This window comes from Mustela erminea, chromosome 6 (assembly GCF_009829155.1).
Source record: "Mustela erminea isolate mMusErm1 chromosome 6, mMusErm1.Pri, whole genome shotgun sequence".
Classification (NCBI taxonomy): Eukaryota; Metazoa; Chordata; class Mammalia; order Carnivora; family Mustelidae; genus Mustela; species Mustela erminea.
The window spans coordinates 82,955,816-82,976,499 of NC_045619.1; the positions used below are offsets into that span (position 1 = coordinate 82,955,816).

At 40.1% G+C, this 20,684-nt stretch overlaps 1 long non-coding RNA gene across 9 annotated transcripts in view; it reads right to left on the reverse strand.

Moving 5' to 3' along the window:
• The window catches only part of LOC116593680, a 71,113-nt gene that overhangs the window by 43,663 nt on the left and 6,766 nt on the right, over positions 1 to 20,684 (reverse strand). For 8 of the 9 annotated variants that reach the window (XR_004286935.1, XR_004286933.1, XR_004286939.1 and 5 more), the window contains exons 4-5: positions 10,323 to 10,418; positions 9,135 to 9,193 (exon numbers count right to left, since the gene is read on the reverse strand). This is a non-coding gene — a long non-coding RNA (uncharacterized LOC116593680). Of the gene's footprint in view, positions 1 to 2,443; positions 2,501 to 9,134; positions 9,194 to 10,322; positions 10,419 to 20,684 lie in introns of all 9 variants that reach the window. The other variant, XR_004286941.1, reaches the window with a different exon arrangement.

Genomic DNA, 20,684 nt, shown 5'->3' on the forward strand with positions numbered 1-20,684 from the left:
ACCCTGGGATCATGACCTGAGCCAAAGGCAGAGGCTTTAACCACTGAGCCACCCAGGCGCCCCGAAAAATGATTTTTTAAAACATTGACAACATGTTCGAAGTGTTAGTTCTTTGCCACCACAAACTATTCCTCTGCCATCAACCCAAAACCATCACAGAATCAATGAATGCAAAATGATCAGTCAATATCGTCCAAGTTGCCTTCCCTTAAGGACTTCAAACAATTCCAAGTCCACAAAATGCCACAGTGCCTTCTCTGTACATCCCAAGACCAGGAAGTGAGATAACAACTAGATCCTCATTTTCTGATGCCACATCATTCATTCTATTTAGTTCACCGTGAGGACATTAGCTTATTTAGAATTTTCCATTTGACATGCTCTCTTTTGGGGGAGGAGTTCTTCTAAGGGGTTGTAAATATAACAAGCCTGAGATTTTTATGTTTAAATTGGGCACAATGATTTCCACCTTATATCCTAAACTTCCCTTCTTTTCTTCTGTTTGACATACACAGGCTATTTATACATGAACCCATGACTCAGACTTATGAATGGTGCTTGGGTATCTTGTGTGCTGTGTTTAAAACACAGTGACTGCCTGAAAAAAAAAAATATATATGCTGAACTGTGTTGATTGATTTTGAATATTGAACCAGCTTTGTATTCCTGAGATAAATCCGAATTAGCCATAGTATGTTTGTTATTCATTTAAAATAACGCTGGATTTAACTTGTTAACATTGTTTTGAGGATTTTCTATGTTTGTAAGGTATACTGGTCTGTTTTCTTTGGTAGCCTTATCATTGTCTGATTTTGGTTTCAGTGTGATACGGACCTCAAAAAATGAATTAAGAAGTATTTTCTCCTTTTTTACTGTCTAAAAAAGATTATGGAGAATGGTGTTACTTCTTCATTAAGTGTTTGGTCAGATTCTCCAGTGAAAACATCAAGGTCTGGAAACTTTTTTTTCCAGAGCTTCTGAAATGGTAAATTCAATTTCTTTAATAATTTTAAGATAATATATGTTTCTTCTTGACTGAGTTTTGGTAGTTTGTATTCTTCAAGAAATTAGTCTATTTTACTTCAGTGATTGAATATCTATAATAAAGTGTTCCCAGTATTCTCTTTTTGGACTTCTTGTGGAGAGAAAGATCACCTCTAACTCAATTCAACTAAGACACATTCACTATCTGCTATGTTGCTACCTTTAAAAAGCGACAGACACTTTACTAATGATAGGAGTATTTCATGGCCATGGAAATGATACATGCTGGCCTATGATTATCAGTTCAGATTTTCACGTTGACAGGATTCTAAGACTTGGGAAGAAAGTCAGAATCCTCCCTCAGCCAGCTACATTCCATGTTAGTGAGTCTTACTACAGGAAAAGGCCTTTCTAAAAGTTGGGTTGGAGGAAGCTTGGAAATGAGAACTGGGAATGTTCTGGAAGCCACATCATCATCCTTGAATTCTGGATCAGAGAAGCTGAAAGTGTGACGGCCCTGAGGAACACAGAGCAGGGTCTCTGAGCAGCTCCCCTTTCCCATTTGTTTTTCAAAAAAGTTTATTTTTCTCCTCTTTTTGGCCAGAGAAAAAGGATGTTGGCAGGGTTCAGAACATACTCCAAAATGTGATACCTTGGCATATTGAATATTTCAAGCTGAAGAATTTGAGAAAAAACAGGTACAGGAAGGGCTCTCTGACGCACTCCCCCCTTCTCACCTGAAGCAGGTTATAGCAATAAGCAGAAACACTTGTAAGACGTCCGCTCCCTATACTTGGAGGAAAGGACCACCCTCCTCTCCAAAGATGGCAGGAATCCAAATGAACAGACTTTGCTATTTTCTCCCAGTTTACTGCCCTTACCTCATGCTCCTTTATCCTATTACTTTTTTTCATTACTTTCTCCTCTTCACTAAACCTAGTATTAAAAAATGTCCAGGCTTAACCTTTTCTTCAGGTCTTCATTTCCTTATGAAACCTCTCGTGTCACGGAAAATGTACATTAAACACATTTGTATAATTTTCTCCCATTTATCTGTCTCAGCCAGTTTAATCTTCAGGCATAGCCAGGGACCCTAAGAGGGTCAAGGAAAAGTTTTCCTTCCTGAAAGTACTTAAAAGGAATTTCAATTGTAGTTTTTGAAAAATTCTTTGGTGCCAGGCCATTTGGACTGGTGAGTTTCTATCTTACAAGCTCTTTATTAGCTCCTGAGGGCAATTCCCGTTTCTGTATTGTGCAATAATTCATGTCCAGGTTAATGAACCAAAGTCAATGAGAAAATACGAAGATAAAAGAATATTGTCCAAATGGCCCACTACATAAAATATTATATGTAGGCCTATGCCTGTGTCATCATAAATAATAGATACAATAACATAAAAGTATTTTTCAAGTTTTTATTTTAGGGGTTTGGTTTAAGTAATTTGAGAATTTTACTTACATGGTATGTATTCTTCATTTACTCATGGTTCCATATAAATAAGACTTTGCTGTATTTCTATTGGTAATATAAAAAGAAATGTTTGCTTTTAAAATACTATCATTTAAATTTTATGATGTGTGCCTTTCTTAAATGATAATTCACATTTTCTCTAATTTTAACATATTATGAAATTGAAAACCAAATGTATTCTGAAAAGCTCTATATTGAATAAACTCATTTTTTAAAAAGTTCACATAAACTAGGCATTAAAACAGATACATGTATGTTAGATGAACCCTAGGAAACTAACAATGATTCTTAAAGTTGACAATTTCCCCTTATTCTTAAAATGCTTTTTCCCTCTGATAAATCTTTCTCAGTAATTTTCTCTCAGTTATAATACAAATAGCCAGCATTTATTGACTACCTGCCACGTGCCCAATACCGCACCCTAGCTGACATATATTTTCTCGTATAATCCTCACCACAGACCTACGGATTGCGCTCTCTCGTTGTCTGGGCTTACCGAATGAGAAAACAGAAATTTAGAAATGTTCGGGAGCTTGCCTCGGGCCCCACAAGTCCCTGAAGCACAAGGAGTCCAACCTAGGTCTAATGGAAGCCTAGAACACTGGTAAACAACTGGGAGGCGGAAACAGATAGAATGTCTTTCAAGATCTCCTGGGATAGATTCTGACTCCTATATTTACTCCTTCCATCTCCACCCTTCCTGCTTGATTTATATAAGGGAGTATTTCTTCAGGCAAAGAACGTTTTCTTCTGTGAAAGAGAAGAAGAATGGAAAGACTACTCATGTTTTCCTTCAGGTTAGCTGATATTTTCCAATGACCTTTATCAGTAATTTCAACAAATGACGTCACAGTCGCCTGGTCTGCCATGTGGCTAACACTCTGATATGTCCATCTGATACGACCGTTCAGAGAACAATGTCTTCCTTTCTACTCTCTGAAGTGATTCCTGTTTTGTGTGGGTGCTGGTGTCATACACACACACACACACACACACACACACACACACACACACACACGATGATTATCTTTGGCATTGTCATTTTATAGACATACTGTGTTTTCCAGATGCTAATGTTAGATGTGGAAATAATGATCTCCAGCTTCTTTGCCCCCTCCCCCTTACAGCTGATCCCCGTAATTTTGCTTGTCAGCTTTGGAAATGAAGGTTATCTTATACTGTTTAGCTTGGTTAAATGCTATCACCGTGGGTGGTTATTTTCCTCCTGTCATGCTGATGACAGGAGTGCTTATCTGATAGCCTCACCAAGTCCTTCTGCGGAAGAGGAGACTGTGGTGGGAAAGGCTCTGGAATCACCTGGCCAGAGCTCAGCTCACCTAGTGTGGAGGAACGTGACAGAAACAAGTACTACACACCTTCAAAGTTCACGTGTTTGTCCCCCACCTCGGGACTTGCTGCTCCTCTCACCTAATCAGCTCTTGTATCCCCTTCCCTTCTTCTCCTTCAGCCACCTGGTTTCTTGCCATTCCTTGAACATACCATCCGCATTCTGTCCTCAGAGTCTTTGTGCTTGTTGGAGTCCCCAAAGAGTGGCGTGGTTCATTCTCTCTCTTTCCTCAGGTCTCTGCTCAAATGGTACCTCATCAGAGACATCATCCCTGAAAGCTTGTATGTATAATAGCGGTCCTCATGACTCCCTATGTAGGGGGGAGGGGTGCAGAGTGTGCCCTGGGCACAGACCAACAGTAAAACTACCCTGCACTCACTCTCTATAATCTCAGCAAAAATGAACCCAGACCCTTCGTGTGGCAAAATACCTGACTATTTGATGTTCTTGTCCTTTCCATTACTGCAACAATAGGACCTCTTTTTAAGATCTACAGGCTCAATAATGAATGTTCTACTGCTCGTCCCTTCGTTTAAGAAGATGAAAGTGAGCTACCCTAGCACGACCCTGTGGGGGACTTGAATCTATATCTCATGTCAAGAAGACTCTGAAAGAGTTTCATGTATCCCTTTATAAAGATATGTTCTATTGGAGCGCTCTCCTATGGTGGCGAAGAGTGATGGAGGACCTGGCTTGAACCCTGTTGCTGGATTCGAATTCCAGTTCTGTCACTGACTAGCTGTGTGGTTTGAGGCACAACACCTAACATCTCTCTATCTGTTTCCTCATCTGTAAAATGAGGAGAGTAACAGTCCCCGCATGACAGAGGTGTTATGAGGACTAGAAGGTAGCTGGTATATACTTAGTAACCAGTAAATGGTTAGTAATATTATCACAGTGTACCTTATATTATAATTATTTGACTGGGTTTTTTCTGTAGTTTACAAACTTTTTCAAAGCAGGCATGTGTCTTACTTATTTTTGTGCCCATCTTACCCATCAAAGTGGGTGACATATAGTAATTCAGTAAATCTTTAGTATGTGTTTAATGTTGGATTAAATAATCTGCTTTATTTTACTGTCTATAAATTCTTTTTCTTTTTTTTTTTAAATGGAAGCTCTACATCGAATGTGGAGCTTAAACTCACAACCTTGAGATCAAGAGTCACATGCTCTACCAACTAAGCCAGCCAGACACCCTGATTGTCTAATGAATCTTGATTAGGTTAGAAGGATGGCTGTTGGAAAAAAAAAAAACAAAAACCATTTTGGGACTGAGATCATATTTATCTACCTAGAGTAACAACATTTTACAAAAATCTATTGCATGTATATGGAAAGAAAGCCATCAAAATGTTAACAATAATAGAATTATCTGTTTTCCAGGTTTTCAGCACTTGACATGTATAACTCTTATTTTAAAGATTGATTGATGGATTGATTTTTAGAGACAGAGTAGGGAGAGGGGTAGAGGGAGAGAATCTTCAAGCAGACTCCCTGCTGAACGCAGAGCTGGACTCCGGGTTGAGTATCACAACCAATGAGATCAAGATCTGAACTGAAACCAAGAGTTGGATGCTTAACCAAGGGACCCCAAGTTGTATAACTTTTATAGCTAGGAAAAGAGTTAGTGTTTTTTAAAAAGCCTACTTGGAGAGAGAGCAAAGATTATAGTAGAAAAAAAAAGAAAAGAGATATATATTAATAAGTATGGTTTCCCAATAATTTTGTTATTCATTATGCCTTCCAAGAAACATAGTAACCTAATAAAATTAAGATTGAAAGTTCTCAATGAATTAATATATTCTGATAAATCTATAAGAAGGAATGGAGGCACAATCTTTGGTCTAAAAAGTACATATCCGATGATCATCTGAGTAAGAAACACCATCTTTCATAAAGTAAACAAATGCAGCTGTTTCTATCATGCTGACTATAAGAAGATTATCATACTTAGAATGGAAATTCCAGGAACCTGAATTCTAATTAACATGGAAATGAAATCCACAAAATAAATATGTATCCAAAGTTTATGCAGTCCCAGGGTACAATGAAGACAGATGCAGATTGATCTAATCTGGTTGCATTAGGAGCATGACTGTATGTTGGGGAACATCGCGTGGAAAGTTGACATTCAATCCAATTAGGAAGGGCAAAGTAAAAATGATGAAAGCAATTTCCTTTGTCCAATTAAATTAGGCATCCAAATAACAGGCTGCTCTTTGACCTTCCTGGGAAGGGTCAGGATGGCTTCTAACGGTCATTAAGTAAATAGCCAGCCTACTTGTACAGTTGCTTACAAGTGGGACTTAGGAAAATATATTTAGATTAAGAATCTGCAAGAATTTCTCTAATGTATTCTTATTGTTTCTGATTATCAGTTTTTAATTTGGAGAAACAGAAGGACTGGTAAGAGCATCAGACCAAACTGAATATTGGGTCTATTAAACAAAATTAAGAGGTCACTTTCTGCTTCTTGCTAATTTGTGTTGCAGATGCTAAAGAAAGGAAGTTAAGATATAGCTCGTTTCAATGCTTCTCCAAGGTCCCACTTGAAATAGCTGAGGAATATTGCTGGCATTTATAAAGATACATGATTTCTTAAATAAACTGGTGCCTTATAAAATTAAAGTTTAAGGACCTTCTTGATTCTGCCCTGGGTTATAATTCCCAACTACTATTACATACAACAATGGACATGCTGTTATTCCATCCAATAATAGCCCTCATTGCAAGTGCATAGAAATTGAATCAAATCTCTTTTCTTGCTCATTAAATTCCAAGTTTCCTTGATAAAAGTAGATTATAAACACTGAATTAATAGGACAGATCTTAAGGCTACTTTCCTCTAATTCACATGTTATTTTTGCTCCCAACTTCTCATTCAGATTCAACAAAGATTTGTTAAGCATTTATGTACTGAGTTCCATGTTGAAAAGTTCATGAAATGTGCCATTACTTGGCCTTATAGTTAAAAGAGGTCTGAAGATGTACCTTGAATTAGGTGTTTTGACTCATAATCATGAATCCCTCAAAATATCAGAAGATTATTATCCTGGTGTGTAATTTAAGTAATACATAAAATATCTGTAATCCAGTTTTACTATTATTATCATTATTATTATAAAATAATGTATAGACATACAGGACTTTAAAAATTTTAAAAAACCAGAAGGGTAAAAATGAGAAATAAAATTTGCCCCTCCCTCTCCTTCCCTACTTTCCATTATGTTACATTATAAAAAATAACCATAATACTGCATAGTTCTTTCAAACAAGAGATAAGGTCCCCTTAAATATGGATATGGATCTCCATATCCATATATACGGATAAATATGGAGATAAGGTCCCCTTAAATATTTCTTTCAGCTGATGAAAGAAATGTAAGAAAACACAAATAAATGAAAAGGTATCCCATGATCATGGATTGGAAGATTAGTATTGTTAAAATGTTGGCACTACCAAAAGCTGTCTATAGATTCAAGGCGGTCCTGATGAAGATTCCAATGGCACTCTTTTTATAGAAATAGGAAAAATGCTCCTAAAATTTATATGGAATCACAGAAGACCTCAAATAGCTAAAGAATTCCTGATGAAGAAGAACAAAGCAGAAGACATTACACCTCTTAATTTCAAGCTATAATATAAAGCTGCAGTAATTAAAATAGTATGGTACTGGCATAAAAACAGACAAATAGACTGATGGGACAGAATTGAGAGCTCAAAAATAAACCCAGCATATACAGCTAATTAATATTTGACAAGAGAGCAAAAAATACCAAATGAAGAAAAGAGCATCTCTTAATAAATGATGCAGGAGGGGGTGCCTGGGTGGCTCAGTGGGTTAAAGCCTCTGCCTTCAGCTCAGGTCATGATTTCAGGGTCCTGGGATCGAACCCCGCATCGGGCTCTCAGCTCAGCAGGAAGCCCGCTTCTCCCTCTCTCTCTCTGCCTGCCTCTCTGCCTACTTGTGATCTCTGTCTATCAAATAAATAAATAAAATCTTTTTAAAAATAAATAAATAAAGTAAATGGTACAGGGGAAACTAGAGATTCACATGTAACAGAATGAAACCAGACCCCTATTTACACTGCTCACAAACATCAATTAAAGACCTTGAAACTCCTAGAAGAAAACAGGAGGGGAGCTCCTTGACATGGGTCTTGGTAGTGATTTTTTGGAAGTCATACCTAAAGCAAAGCAACAAAATAAAAAATGAACAATTGAGATTGCATCAAACTAAAATCTTCTAAATACTTCTGCAGAACAGAAGAAACTATCAACAAAGTGAAAAATAACCTACCTGATGGGAAAAATATTTATAAACCACCTATCTGATAAGGGGATGATACCAAAACACATAAAGAACTCCTATACCTTGATATAAAAAAATACAAATAATCCAACTAAAAAATGGTCAAAAGACCTGACTAGATGTTTTTCCAAAGAAAAAGTACAAAAGGCCAACAGGTACCTGAAAAGATACTCAATATCACTAGTCATTAAGGAATGCCAATTAAAGTCACAGGGAGATATTACCTCATGCCTGATAGAATGGCCACATCAAAAAGACAGGAGATAACAAATGCTGGTATGGATGTGGAGAAAAGGGAAAACTTGGGTACTGTTGGTGGAATTAGAAATTGGTGCAACTATGAAAAACAGTATGGAAGTTCCTAAAAAAATTAAAAATAGAACTATTGTATGATCCAGCAATTCCGCTTCTGGGAATATATCCAAAGAAAATGGAAAACATTAACTTGAAAAGATATCTGCATCCACATGTTCATAGCAGCATTCTTTAGCATAACCAGGACATGGAAATTACCTAAGCGTCCATGTTGCTTGAATGGATAAAGAAGACACTGGGGTGCCTGGGTGGCTCAGTGGGTTAAAGCCTCTGCCTTCAACTCAGGTCAAGATCCCAGGGTCCTCAGATCGAGCCCCGCATCGGGCTCTCTGCTCCATGGGAAGCCTGTTTCCTCCTATCTCATGTAAAATCCCATGGAACAGTGAAATGCTAATGCCTCTCTGCCTACTTGTGATCTCTGTCAAATAAATAAATAAAATATTTTTTTTAAAAAAGACGACGCAGTGTGGGTGTGAGTATGTGCGTGAATGTATGCGTATACACAGTGGAATATTACTCAGCCCTAAAAAAACCAAGGAAACCTTATCATCTGATGGACCTTGAAGAAATCATGCTAAGTGGAATAAGTCAGACAGACAAAGGCAAATACTCTATGATCTCACTTACATGAAGACTCTAATAAAAAAAATTTTTAAACCAAAGTCATAGGAAAAGAAATCTGGAAAAAGACTGTGCTTACCTGAGGTGGAGAGGGCATGTGGAATTGGTTCAAACTTCCAGTAAGTAGATAAATAAGTCCTAGGGATAGAATGTACAATATGAGAGCTATAGCTCTACTGTTATATGATATATAGGAAGATTGTTAAAAGAGTAGATTCTAAGAACTCTCATCATAGGAATTTGTTTTTATTTTTATTGTGTCTATAAGAGAAGATGGATGTTAACTAAACCTATTGTGGTCATCATTTCATGATATATATAAATTAAACCAACACGCTATAGACCTTTAACTTATACAGTAGTGTACGCCAATTATTTCTCAAAAATTTTTCAAATATTTCTAAATAAAACTGGGGAGGAAAAACAGCCTTTGCAACTTTCTATATTTTGTCTTTGCAACAATGCAGTTACCAGGTGGTGGGGGTGAGGGGGAGGATTGCCTGCTGGGAGAGGAGAAGCCATGTAAAGTGGAGATGAGACATTTCAAATAAGGAGCCCCAACCAGCCAATCTCCAGGCAAACTGACCTGAAATACCTAGATGAACCCAGTCCAAATTACCAAATGGCAGAGTTGTGAGCTAAAAATTGGTTACTATTTTAAGCCACTAAGTGGTAATTTGTTAAGTAGCAAACATGAAATGGTAGACGTGACCATTTGAACAGTTTCTGGTGTCTGCAGGCTGGAAGGACACAGGAATATGTAAAATCCCATGGAACAGTGAAATGCTAATGGGAAGAAGTAGAAGTGGTTGCCTAAAAAAGGACTGTGACTGTAGGGTAGGTAGTATTGTACTACCATCGTGAAGGAGATATGAGGGAAATTAGGGAGAGAAGAGTCAGAACAAAGGAAGGAAGGGGCTTTAATCTTGTACAAATATATAATTTCAAGCCTGTGTCCTTAAGTACTTACTTCTAGGGCACAGTGACTACCCACCCACGTGTTGGCTATCAGTGTAAGCAGATGCTTGCTGTTCCACCTTCCCTGCCTGATGGTGATGCTCTGTGGACAGGTCTATGGCTTGGGAATAGACAGAGAGAAGTCTCATGAAGGCATGATGGTGTTTGTAGATTGACTCTGCTCCCAGCATTAAAAAAAAAAAAAGGTGTTGTCAACATCTTGGGGGTGGTAAGAGAAGCCTGGGGCCAGTCTCCACAGGTACCCTGGTGACTGAGGTCAGCTGCCTCAGCCAAGAAAATCCACACTCACCATTTCCCAGTAGAAAGAATGACTACAGAGATGGCTCTCCCAGCAAGAAGATGCAGATCCAGGCTAGTCCACACTTGGTCTGTCACAGCATCAGATCTGGAAATGGGCAAGGGGAGAATAAGCTCTGTTGAGTATTTGATAGAAACCTATAGCAATATTTTCAATGGGGGCATCAGGTGGGGAAAAAGATAGTGAGGGAAGTGATCAGAGGTTAAACTCAAAAGATGGGCCTTTAGGACCACAATATTAGCTCAAGTGGAAGAAAAACTCTCTGTGAGCAGTGAGATTTATAAGGCTACAAAAAATGCCACTCTTATAAGCAGCACTGTGTATGTACATTAATTTTCTCTTTCTCTGTCTGAAAGTTTTAGAGATCTTCTTTCCATTCCTGGGCTTTTGAAATTTCATAGTATTGTAGCTTTATGGTGGACATATTTTTTATTAATTGAGCTGAACAACCAGTTCAACTTTTCAATCTGGAGATATGTCCTTTATTTGGGGAAATTTCCTTCTGTTTCTTTGATGAGTTTTCCCCATTATTTTCTCTGTTTTCTCTCTCTCTCTCTCTCTGTCCCTCTAGAACTGTCTTTTCTTCTTCTTCCAGTCTCCACATTTAATTTCTATCAGCGATGTCATCAACTTAACAATTGTTAATGTTTAGATTAAAAACCATTCTGTTCTTTAACATCCAGATGGCCAACAGACACATGAAAAAGTGCTCCATATCATTCAGAATCAGGGAAATACAAATCAAAACCACAATGAGATATCACCTCACACCAGTCAGAATGGCTTAAATTAACAAGTCAGGAAATGACAGATGCTGGCGAGGATGCGGGGAAAGGGGAACCCTCCTACACTGTTGGTGGGAATGCAAGCTGGTGCAACCACTCTGGAATGTTGAAAATAGAACTGCCCTATGACCCAGCAATTGCACTACTGGGTAGTGCAAACAAAAGTGATGCAAACATAGTGATCCAAAAGGGGCACGTGCACCCGAATGTTTATAGCAGCAATGTCTACAATAGCCAAACTATAGAAAGAACCTAGATGTCCATCAACAGATGAATGGATAAAGAAGATGTGGTATATATACAGAATGGAATACTATGCAGCCATCAAAAGAAATGAAATCTTGCCATTTGCGACGATGTGGATGGAACTAGAGCGTATCACGCTTAGCGAAATAAGTCAATTGGAGAAAGACAACTATCATATGATCTCCCTGATATGAGGAAGTGGTGATGCAACATGGGGGGGTTGGGGGTAGGAGAAGAATAAATGAAACAAGATGGGATTAGGGGGGAGACAAACCATAAGTGACTCTTAATCTCACAAAACAAACTGAGGGTTGCTGTGGGGAGGGGGGTTGGGAGAAGGGGGGTGGGGTTATGGACATTGGGGAGGGTATGTGCTTTGGTGAGTGCTGTAAAGTGTGTAAACCTGGCCATTCACAGACCTGTACCCTGGGGAATAAAAATATATTATATGATTATAAAAAATTAAAAATTAAAAAAATATATTATTCAGTAAAAACAAAAAAACAAAAAATAACATTCTGTTCTTTAAACACACTTTGTCTATAAGTTGACTTGACTCTGAAAACAGAACACAACACTCACAATACATGAATATGTGAACTATATTCACGGAATAATTAAGTAATATGACTTGAATCATCTTAAAAGAGGAAATAGAATTCTTATGTAAGTACATGTCTACAACTTCAAGGAGAAAGCAAAGAGTCTACTTTTCTTACAATCTGTGAGCTGCTCAGAATACAGACCACACACTTCAGTTGGATTCGTACTTGAACCAATACTTTCTTAGAAACTTTGTTTTTCTTAGAGTTCCTACATTTGGGGTTTCCTGGGGGATGGAGGAAGTTCCTATGTTTCTAGGGGAATGTTTGCTAGAAAATGGGAATTAAACTATTAGTGATTTTTTTTAAGTCCTGAGAATTATTAACCTTAAAAAATTTTGAAGAATTTGCCCTATTTGCCTGCCAAGCTTCTCCTTGCATTTAGAAGACAATTTGGGTAGAAATTTGACATTATAACCTCAACCTAATGCCCAAATCTGTATGTAACTCTGGGAAATGTATACTGTCAAGTTCAGATCTCCTTCCAAGTTCAGGAAGAGTGCTGTGAGGCAGGATGTCTTTCAGAATCAATCTCTTTTTTGATATGAAGCACACAAAGTATTGAAAATATAAAAATGACAGGGCTGGGACAAGCTACAAAAATGTATTTTTCTGAGAGTATGTCTCTTATACATATATTGTAGAAATCACCCTAAGACATTGCCAGTACCTTGTTGATGTCAACTCAACTGTTACTAATCCTTACAGAAGTCAAACCAGAAGGCTTTAAGGAACACTTCAACTCTGATTGTGATTAAGGAGGAGGGAGGAACCTCTCCTTAGATAACTTGCACTGTCCTTGTCCCTTTAACAGTGAATATTAATTAATATAACACATAATAATACATCTTATTATATAATCTTATTATATTATGGTGTTATTTTATATTTATTATGTTAACAAACAATATATTCGCTTAAGGACCTGCTTTGCCTGGGGCTCGAGATTGCCTTCTCCTCTTCCTTCCTTCTGTTAGTGATCAGATCCTCTCCCTGGCATGAGCTACATTATGTAACCTTGTTCATCGTCATGTCACCCCATGGTCTCCCACAGTTATTCATATTGATTCTTCCTCCCATCTTCTCTCTCTGCTAAGATTCTTAGACCCTGAAGTCAGCCTTAATTCATCTCCCTCAAAAACTTCTCAGATCTGGTAATATTGAATGTCAGCTTTCCTCTTGAATAAATGAATGTTTTCTGAGGAGTCCATATTCTCCTGACTTAAATCCCAGAATATCAGAGTCAGAAGGGACCTCAGAGTCAGCTAAATTCGTGGTTCCAGCCTGTGGCATTTGGACTTCCAGAGACTCTGGAGTTATTAAAAGTCTTGGAACAAATATATACTTATAGGGCTTTTTTTTTTTTTCTTTCCCTGGGCAACAAAATTGACACCATTTTCATGCAGTAACCATAACTTTTTTTAATTAAGAAAAGTTTTCATACTCTAAAAAATATGAAAACCACTGAACACCAGCCCCCTCATTGTACAAAAAAAAAAAAGATGCCCAGAAAGTGATTCGATTTGGCCAAGATCACAGAGTAAATTAGGATTATATTGGGGCCTTGTCATAATTTTTGGATTCCCAATCATCAATTCATTGTTCTTTCCAGTAGTCCAATCCCCCAAATACTGTAAGCCTCTCAATTGCATAGCAGCCCCCACAGACTCTACTGTAAGAGAGAAGAGAAGGTCCCCATCTGGCTCAGGCTGAATTGTAAGAAAACGACTTCTCCCTCCACAGCAAATATGAACCTTTATTGAAAAGTATTGCCAAAATATAACAAATAATATAATAAATAAATCCTTACAGAATGCACTATTTAAGTATTTTAAAACAATTGCCCCATCTTTATTCAGATAATCTAATCTTGTGCACTGCTCCTGCCATGGGTGAAAGAGAAGCCCTGGATCCTGGATCCGAAAGAGTCACTGATTTAATCCCATCCATAGGCTTTCCTGAAGCTTAGGGCATGGCTCTAAAAGAGCATGATGGGGTCCAATTTCTTCCTCAGAGATTTGGAATTAGAACTCTGAGATACAGAGTCAGCTGTAGGAGGCTGCTGGGCAGGAAGACAATGATGGAATGTTGGGCCTCGTGGCCATTTTCAGCCGCAAGTCCATAGTGAAAGAGTAAGAGAGGGAGAGGGAGAGAGATTGGGAGAGAGAACGAGGGCAGATGTGTACACGAGGGATCACATGGCTATCTAGAGAGAAGGAAGGAGAGAGAAAGATCTGAAAGAGACCTCCTTGGATTCAACTTTTCTAGCTCCCAGTTCCTGTCAGAGTATGTCCAACTTCCCCAAGATTCCAGAAGCTGTCTGGAGCTTAAAATAAGTTCTTTACACTTAAAATGAGTTGAGTAGAATTTGATCTCTGAATCAGTGGCCAGCTCTGGAAGAATAAATTCAGATCTCATGAATAAATACCTCAGAGTCTCACAGTCTCAGATATGAGGGTTACTCAAAACTACTTTCTGGGTAAGTCTGCCTCATCAGAAAAATGAAGGACGGGAACACTTAAATTTCAACCAGCACTGCCCCAACACATTTCATTGCTTTTGTTGGGTACTGGTTGTGAAAGACCCCCTCTCCCCTTGCTAAAGGCTTGATTAAGTACCCTATTGTCCCCACAGCACCCCCTCTCCCCTTGCTGAAGGCTTGATTAAGTAACCTATTGTCCCCATAGCCGGATGGCAACACATACCAGGATGTCTATGGTCAACCGGCCTGTCAAAAGGGAAGACAAATGAGAAACAGAGTGTACCTGGGACTTTCCAGAGTGCTGAGGCAAGGCCCGCCAGAACAAACGGCTGTGTCCTTGCCTTAAACCCAACGCCTGACTATGCTTGATTTAAATTAACCAATCAGATCCCTGTAACCATGCATCTGCTTCTGTAAGCTTGCTTCCCGCAACCCCAACCCTGCCCTATATAATCTGCTCCCCAACTTAGCCCAGCACACTCAGTCCACAGGAGGCTGATGCGTCCGCAGGCGCCTGTTTAAACAATAAATCACCTCTTGCGACTTGCATCCAGTGGAGACGTGGTGTCTGGTTCTTGGGTGCGGAGTGAGGGTCTTTCAGTTGGGGAATTGAAATCATCTATTACAAGAGTCTTGGGACACAGGAGACCTCCATGATATATGATGCCACAGAGACCTCATGTTAACCCCAACTATGTCTGAATTCTGTTCCTGTTCAGAAGGAGCTTCTCTTACGTACTTGAGAATAGGAAAGAAGGTTCTATACAATCATTCTGACATCCTTCACTTCAGTAAAGAAAAAAATTTAAATTGTTTTTGAGATTTCTGTTCTATAAGGCACTTGATGTGAAACATTAGTTCTAAGGTGATTTAGAAAAGAAAAAAGCATATTGTGGTGTTGAAACATATTTCTCTTTTTTTTATTCTCAAGGTCAAGAAATAAAAATAATAAGCTTCCAGTGGGGTGATAGGAAGCAAAATCCCATGATGGAAATAAAGAAGAAAAGAAAGACAAAGCAAGATTCCAGTTTGAGAAAGATGTGGAGAACAGATATAAAACCAGGAAGGAAAGCAAAAGACTGTTAGTGATCACCAAGATCCTTAAAAAATGCAAGAGTTCTTACTAATTCATCTAGGTGAGCAGAGGTAACAGACAAAAAATAAGGGATGGACGGCATGAGGCCATGACTGGAAATCTCAGAGGTAACACATAGTTAAATTCTACCTTTGGCTTAAAAAATTGAAAAAAGGAATTTGAGGAAATAAAGAAGGGAAATTGTGTAAAATGAGCTGTTGATGGGGAGAAAAAGCAAGTACATGAGAAACACGGAAATATCTACAGAGACACTCCTCTGTAACATACATTCCAAATTGCTAAGAGATTAGTTAATGGATTTAAAGAAATCCTGATGGTTACATTCAGGGAATCATTTGAACGTCGTATTTCAGAAAACTGTGGGAGTACGTACATTTCTTCAAGATATTAGAGGGAAAACTAAGGAAAAAATGAGCACATGGGGACCTAATTTTCTTCTTTTCCCTTTCCTTTCCAAGAAAGGCCTCCCCAGAGGGCATTATGCTAAGTGAAATAAGACTTAGAAGCATTTTTATGATGACTGCTTTAAAATTTTTGTCAGATAATCCTAACATCTCTATCATCTTGGTGTTGGTATCTATTGCTTGTCTTTTTTCGTTTAGTCTGAGCTCTTCCTTGCCTTTGGTATAATGAGAAATTTCTTTTTCTTGGACATTTGGAGAATTACATGTTCTGAGACTCCAGATCTTATTTAAACCTTCATCATATCTGGCTTCCTCTGACACTACTTGGGCAGGGGAAGAGGAGGGGAGAACCTCATTACCGCCCACTGAGGGTAGAAGTTCAGGTTTTCCACTAGGCCTTTGTTGATGCCCAGCTGGGGGCTCTCTCCTCACAGCTGGGTAAGGGTGGGGTTTGGCTCCCTACTAGGCCTCCACGGATACCTCCCCAGCTGGGCAGCATAGGGGTGCCTCATCCCCGCTCCTCACATGGTCTCCATTGACATCATGGTGGGAATGTTGGGGACCCTCACTACCGCTGTGCAGTGGTGAGAGTCCTGATTCTGCATTAGGCCTCCTCTGACACCATCTCAGTGGGGATGGGGAGGGGCACCTCAGCACTGCCAGACCGAGATGGAAGTCCAAGGTCCCCAGCTGATCGCAATTGACACTGCTACATGGAGGGATGCTCATTACCCCTGGGGGATGAAAGTCTTGGCAGAGAGTTTGTGCTCCTTGTTCCAACTTCACGAGGGGAGAAGTCCAGGCTCCCCACTCAGCCTTACTAGCATGGGTAAGAGCGGGCTCAGATTTCTCTGAGGCGTCTGGCTGAAGTAGAGCAGTCGTTGTCTAAAACGTTTCTGTCTTGCTAGGCTGCTCCTTTGGCTCAGAAGAGCAGGCTTCCCTTGGGACTTTTTGGGGTTATACTCATTGGCCTTTTCAGGTTTCCAACTTTTTCAGCCCCAGGTCTTGGATAGATGAGGCAAAACACAAAGCCCAGGGAACTCACACCATATTGTTCCTCAGATTTCTGGGTCTCTAGATGGTCTAGCTTCTCCTCTCCACTTCTCAGAGTTTCCCAGTGTTTGTTCTATACTGTTTTATACTGGACAGGGTTTCAGTTGGACTTAGTGGGAGGAGTAAGAAGAGGCCCATCTATTCTCCCTTCCTGTATGTAGAGGTTTCTTACAAATCATTTTACTACAGTTGATAATAGCACCTGCCTCATAGATACCTCCAAGGGTTATTGTGAGGATTAAATGAGTTAATTGGGCCTTTGGTCCAGTATCAGACACATGGTAAGCCTTACTATGCTAAGTGGTACCTCATGTTGTTATTAGATAAACAGTATAATGTGGTTGTTAAGGGAATAGATTTTGGAACCAGGTGACCCAGGGTTTAAATCCCAGCTCTTACATTTAATAAGTGTGGTAATCTTTGGGAAATTACTTAATTTCTCTGTGCCTATGTTTCCCAATGTAAATGGTACTTATAATAGTTTCTTCCTTGCAACATTATTGTGAGAATTAAAATGCTTAATATGGGGTGCCTCGGTGGCTCAGTCAGTTAAGCCTCCGACTTTGGCTAAGGTCCTGATCTCAGGGACTGGGGATTAAGGCCAGACCAGGGCTCTGTGCTCAGGAAGGAGTCTTCTAGAGATTCTCCCTCTCCCTCTGCCTCTGCCCCTGTCCCTGCTAGTGCGCTCTCTGTCTCTAAAATAAATAAATAAATCTTTTAAAATAAAATAAAATGCTTAACATATCTAAAGCACTTAGAAGTTTGCCTGATCAAAGTAAGCTCTATTTAAGTATTAGAAATTATTTCTTAAGCTAAAGAACTTCATTTTCTCCTCAAAACACCCTATAAAGTAAGGAGTAGAGCATGATTGTGTCCATGTACAAAGACACAGGAGTTCTGAGGCATGCGGTAACCTGCCCAAGGTCCCAGAGCCAGTAAGTGGCAGAGCGAACCTTAGCCACAGGTCTTCTGATGTCAAGTCTGGAGCTCATGATGTCACATAAGCACCACATGAGGCCTGGTTAGGAGTGCAAGGTGAAAACCAGTATTCATGCATAGAGAACATGGCAGCCAGACCAGCACAGAAATTACACCTGGGCTGGCAGGGCAGTGGGAGGAATAAGATGGAGAGAGTGACAGACAGGTTAGGTCTATGCCAAGAAACTGGTGTTGAAGAAACCACTCAGATGATTTCTAATGAGAGCCTTACAGCCTGGAAAGGGTCCTGTGGACATCTCCTGTTCACAGGGTTTCCCTAATAGCTCACCACTCCCACTCCAGGTCAGCCAAACACTCTTCAGGGCCAGTGTAGTTCCAGGAAAGCAGAGGCGATGCTTTCTTCAGTTCAGAATGTCCTCGGACTCCTGGAGTGGGCTCCCTCCTCAAGGGGTTCTTGCTGCTGCCCCTGCCCGGCCTGCTGTCTATATCCTTCTGAGCCTTTCCAAGCCCAGCATCTGCCTCGGGGCCTCCATTCAGTGCCACCAGTCTTCCTGGAGACACCAGCCCACCCTGAGTTCACCCCTACCTAAACTGAGCATTTCCATTGCTGCCATGTTTCGAGATGCAGTAAGCACCATCTAATGTCTGGTCTTCTATTTCCCCTGATAAGTTTCATATGTCTAAGTCATGCAACCAGCAAGATCATGGCTCTTGAGGGCAGTGCTTGCATCATCTAGGTTTTGATGAGGTGTGGACTCACAGCATTTGACGTAGAACTTGGTACTGTGTGGTGAGTCAATTAACACTTGTTAACTCTGAAAGAAAAGGTCACAGCCAAGCAGAGCAGCCCATAGGTGTGGTATATGACATCCCTGGGAAAATTTTTTGCAAGGCCTTATCTAACTAAAGACTTTGATTAAATACTTTTTAAAATAAAATGTGTGGGCCCCTGGAAAGTGTAGGGATTTAACAATTCAGATTCAAGGTAATAGGAAGGAGTGGAAGAAATACTTTAGTTTGTATTGTTCAGTCATGGCCAATGTCCAGGGACCATCTTTTTCTGCGAAGGTCTAGGAATTATCACTCATGATCTTTACTGTCAAATATTCTTCTCCTGGATAATTTTTTATTTTCCACACCCAAAAAGGAGAGCAATGCTGTTATTACTTACAGAGTTATGACTCTGAACTCATCAATATTGAAACCATACAGATATCATCTCTGCATTTATTTAATACCTATTATATCACTTATGCAAGGCAGTGAATTATGCATTGTGTGGTCTGTGTGTACTGGTTTCCAATAATTCTCCCATAATTCATTATTGCATTTTCTTGATAATGACCACAAATACAGGTCTCATGTAGGGAATGCCCAAAAATGTGACCACTATTATCACTTTGGGGTCATATAAAACTCACAATTTGGAATTTAAATAGCATAAAGACAGAACAACCTATCTTCCAACTAACCCTGTCTTCTCTTGAAGTCTAGGCTGAAATCCCCACATTCTTAGAAAGTGGTCTCTGTCCCTATTGACATCACCCTTGACTTTCACACATCCCCACCAGCCTGGAGGATAGACAAGGGGCCTGCAGGCTGAATGAGTAAAACTGTCACATTCTGTTAAGACATGTTTGTCCCTCACTCCCAGAGAGCATGATGCCACCTTATCCACTGGAGACAAAGCAGGACACTGGTCAGAAGGGCCCATTAGCCTTCTCAATTCTCAAGCCATGATCTGGAAAGCCTTTGGAGGAAATAGGCTTGGCCACCTCTGAGGACAGCTTGAGTTAGTGAGCAAGGAACTCAGGGAAAAGTGAGTGAAGTAAACCCTGTGTTACAGCAGTGGAGTGTATATAGGGTGAATATAGACTTCCCACTGCCCTGGGATGTTGTGGAGCAGAGGAAGCCACAGTCAGAATAGGAACAGACAAAAGCAAATCGACTACATGAACTCAAACCCAAAGCTAAGTGGAGTTCTGTCTTGGTATTCTAGAGTCCTAAATATCTCCTATATCCAACATGAATGAGTCCCTTCAAACCAGAGCATCAGCACCTTTAGAGAGGTTCAGTCTCACGAAAGCCCACTGTGCTGGCTGGTGGGAAGGATCAGCTCACAACTGAGCTCTCCTGGAAGCAGGCCAGGTCACAGGCAGAGCCTGTGATCCCCTGAACACGAGTCCTGGAGCAACTTAGGCAAGCAGTGCCCCCCTGTGCAGGGTCATGGGTCAAAGAGTGACCTAAGGAAAGGAAATAGGAACCAAGTCTCTGTGGTTTCTGTGAGACCAAGTCTCACAGGGATCCAGCCAGATTTGCATCTATCTCAGCCAGGTGCCACTGCCAGCCCCCCCAGGGGATTTAAGCAAAGTCTCGAGGAGAGCGCTGTACTCCTGAGGAGGGTCCCGGGCAGCCACCTACATTCCCTGTGCTAAGGTTCTTAATGCAGCCAAACTTTTGTGTGCCCCCGATCCTCCCAACACCAGCCCAGCCTGTGTCAGTAGGGGCATGGCCCATGTGCTGGGCTACCAGGTGGGGAACAGTGGCCTTTTTCAGGACAACTTAAAAAAAAAAAAAAAAAGAAAAAAGCCCCTCGTAAGTATTAAAGAGGAGTGAGATTTTCTTTCTTCCCTGCGTGGCAACTTCCCATTCCACTTGGTATTTTGAGCCACATACATGTGCAGGGTTTTGCAAAGCTTGAGAGGGAGAGAAGAGACTAGAGGATGCGGTGGGAGAGATGTTTTAC